Genomic DNA, 3,284 nt, shown 5'->3' with positions numbered 1-3,284 from the left:
AGGGGTTGAATCTGATCCGATCAGAAAGTATTGTTGTTTGGATTGAGCGCTGAGGGATGCTTTTGTTGCTGCACGGTGTTCAGCAGTGTATTCACAGAGAGAATTTACTCTCCTGGCAGCAATATGAGAGCCAAGTGAAGGCTACAATGTCAAATAGCTATTGGCAAGTGATTGCAGTAAGTCATTTTCTAAAAACTCTCAATTTCTTATTGTAGTGGTTGAATAGCTTCAAGGACTATTTAACAATTTTGTGTAATGAATCTGTTGTTATTCTCTTTTTTGTCATTTGAGTTAAAATATTTGGTTAGTATTTGAAAGCTATATGTTCTTTTAAATGCACTACGTTAATATTTGGCCGCATTTGTGTGATCATAAGCAAAAAATTAATTTTGTCTTGAAAGCTAATTCAGAATTCTTTTAATATTTTTTGCTTTTAATATTTCTACATTATTTTCTATGTATTTCCTTCAATTTAATAGGATTTGGCTGATGTTCTTTATAATATTTTTAGTATGTAAAGTGTTCTTTTTTTAATATGATCTTTCCATGATATGAGCCCAATTTAGTTCCTTCAGATTTGGTTGTTGGGTTAATCTACAACCTACAGGTTGTTTGGAATAAATTTCTCATGAATAAGAACATGTTAAGTTTAAACTTTGCTTTTGATTTTACTTGGGAATCATTTGAGTTGCCTTAACTTTCTTTTCCTCTGCATGTCATTGTTAGGGACATGTTTCTGACTTTGTGTCTTTATGTGTAATATTTAAGTTCAGGCAATGATTGAGACAAAGGGCTTGAAAACGCTGGCGACTGACTCACGGTGGTTGGAGACAGCTTGAAGTGTAACACAATCAACTCCTGTAAGAATTTCACTTCAAGATTCTCTATTTGTGTTATGTTCCGATGTAAAAATAAAAGCTGTATGATTTTTTGTTAACTATCGTGAAAGAAATTGGCATATTTTTTCCCTGTTGGCAACATAACACTAAACCATGGGTTAAGGCCTTAGTAGCACTGTGTTAAGTGATTCCTTGCATATTTTCATATTGAATTGAGATTACAAAATGTTTGAATTATTTTTTAATGTGTTACTGCAGTTCGAGAATCAATGTCATTTTGTGTTTGATAGATCATAATTCAAAAATCTGGAGGGTGATGCCTTGGAATGGGTATGTCTCTTTCCATTGGACAAACCACTATCACTGTCACTTCCTTCAACAAGTTTGTCGTGAACATCAAAAAATTATGTTCTCCATGATTGCAGGGGAACGAAGTAACTGTCATCTTGACCTTAGTGTTTCTCTTCCTCTATTCATCATGGTGTTTTACATTTTCTGAAGTCTGATGGAATGTTTTGTTTATCTTTGCAATGCCCCTTTCAACAGGTTCTACTACATGTGAAACTGTGAATTTCATGTCATCAACAATCTGAAACGGAAAGACAGCAAGCAAATAACAGGGCAGATGAGTTTGACATAAAGATGCAAGAGAAAATAAAAAAGTTTGAAGCTAAGTGCCATATCTTACAATTTCCTATTGGCAACATTACACTAAACCATGGGTTAAGGCCTTAGTAGCACTGGCACCGCACTTGGAAATCATATTAAAGCACCTGATTTGGGAAATATCAGGTGATTTGCCGACGTTATCACAGTTCTGTGTTGATGTTTAATGTGAAATGAAAAATATACGGAAGAGCACTATCTCTTTATTGTCACTGTATTTTGTCCTTCTCATCATAAGCATGGTCAGATATCTTTAATTGTAGTTTTTTTTGTACTATACCTTAGAGGCGAAACCTCAGAATTGTATATGATGCTGTTGGAACTCTAGCTGAAGCCGTTGGGGGAGAGCTGAATCAGGTATGTTAATCAACCTTCTTCCACATCTAGAGTGCTTCACACAAAGATCTCTTTCCACTTCTAGAGTGCTTCACATCTATTGGTATTCTATCAACATTCAATGTATCTTTCCAAAGTATTCAATACCGTTGACTGTGTCATTACTATCATATTATGATCCATAAATAAGAATTATGATCCATTACAATCAGCAACATTCTACTTTTTCGTCTCCCTCACCTCTTTCCTTCATTTTCTGCAGATAAAACTAATTCAACAAAATCTCCTTTCTTCTCCCAATCACCCTTTCTCAATGTATATGTTCATCTCGGGAAATGATATACAATGACTAATGCTTAGCAGCTGCACCAAATTAAACAAAGATCAACAATAGAAAAATTGACTGCTTAATGAACTGAGATACATAATGGGTGTACAAGAAATATTTATTAGATGTATGTTCTTGCAGACTTCTCTGTCAATATTTAGGGGATGTTAGTTGGTTAAATGGTTCATCATATATAGTTAATGGTTTGGGTTTTAATTTGTTTTGTATTTTCTATTGCTTTTGTTCATTTTTTTCTTTTTGTTGTTCGATGTAAATATTTACGGTCATTAGTACAAAAAAATATATTTGAAGGGATAAACTTTTGCAAGATTTTTCCAGATCTTTAGAATGGTTATAGATTCATAGATACTAATGTAATTATATTTTACAACTTATATTTCATGATCAATATCTCATGTGATACATAGGTTCATCAAGGAGTAGTTTGAAAATTTTGCTAACTGATGAGGATGGTGTTTGCATTGATAGTACTTCAAACGTAGTTTTCAAAGAAATTTTCCGCAATGTGTAGACATGAAAAACTTCAAAAATAATTGTATTTATTATAGTAAGGTTTTAAGCTGGGTATGTAATATGTCATTTTGTTTTTGCATGCTACATTTTCGATGTATATGACCTGTGCGACAGCACGGGTGCAATATGAAATGTATCTTTTTATGTCCCAATTGTATTAACCGAATTATAAACTTTATTTTCAAGGTTTGATACTTACTATTAAAATTTTCTTTTATGAGTTACATATATGCAATTTGTATGACCCGTGCGGCAGCACGGGTGTAAGGTCTAGTATTTATGAAAAAAATTCTCTCCAAGATTCGAACCCCTAAACCTAATTTAGGTCTCACAATTACCTTTGTGTCCTCCTGCCTTTTTGGAGGGTTTTGAAAAATATTTATGAAAAAAATTCTCTCCAAGATTCGAACTCATGACATATTGGTTATTTCAAAGCATTTTAACCACCAAGCCACTTACTATTTTTGTGATATCATTTGGCTTCACTACATGATATCCAACATTAAACTCCCTTTTCTAAAAACCAATTAATTCTTTTTCCTTTCTTTCCAAACTGTTTTGAACCTTTTTTTCTCCTTCGC

The 3,284-nt window shown here is 33.2% G+C and overlaps 1 long non-coding RNA gene across 3 annotated transcripts in view; it reads left to right on the top strand.

Annotated features, from left to right (window-relative positions):
- The window catches only part of LOC146912651 (uncharacterized), a 3,428-nt gene extending 933 nt beyond the window's left edge, over positions 1–2,495 (top strand). The window contains exons 3-8 of one of the 3 annotated variants that reach the window (XR_015016799.1): positions 3–176; positions 769–860; positions 1,098–1,169; positions 1,386–1,631; positions 1,791–1,862; positions 2,104–2,495. This is a non-coding gene — a long non-coding RNA (uncharacterized LOC146912651). Of the gene's footprint in view, positions 177–768; positions 861–1,097; positions 1,170–1,385; positions 1,632–1,790; positions 1,945–2,103 lie in introns of all 3 variants that reach the window. The other 2 variants (XR_015016801.1, XR_015016800.1) reach the window with 2 other exon arrangements.
- Positions 2,496–3,284: the final 789 nt, after the last annotated feature.

The sequence above is a fragment of the Medicago sativa genome, chromosome 6, assembly GCF_051527215.1.
Source record: "Medicago sativa cultivar Bolivia chromosome 6, Bolivia_mono, whole genome shotgun sequence".
Lineage (NCBI taxonomy): Eukaryota > Viridiplantae > Streptophyta > Magnoliopsida > Fabales > Fabaceae > Medicago > Medicago sativa.
This window is presented reverse-complemented; position numbering and strand designations above follow the sequence as displayed.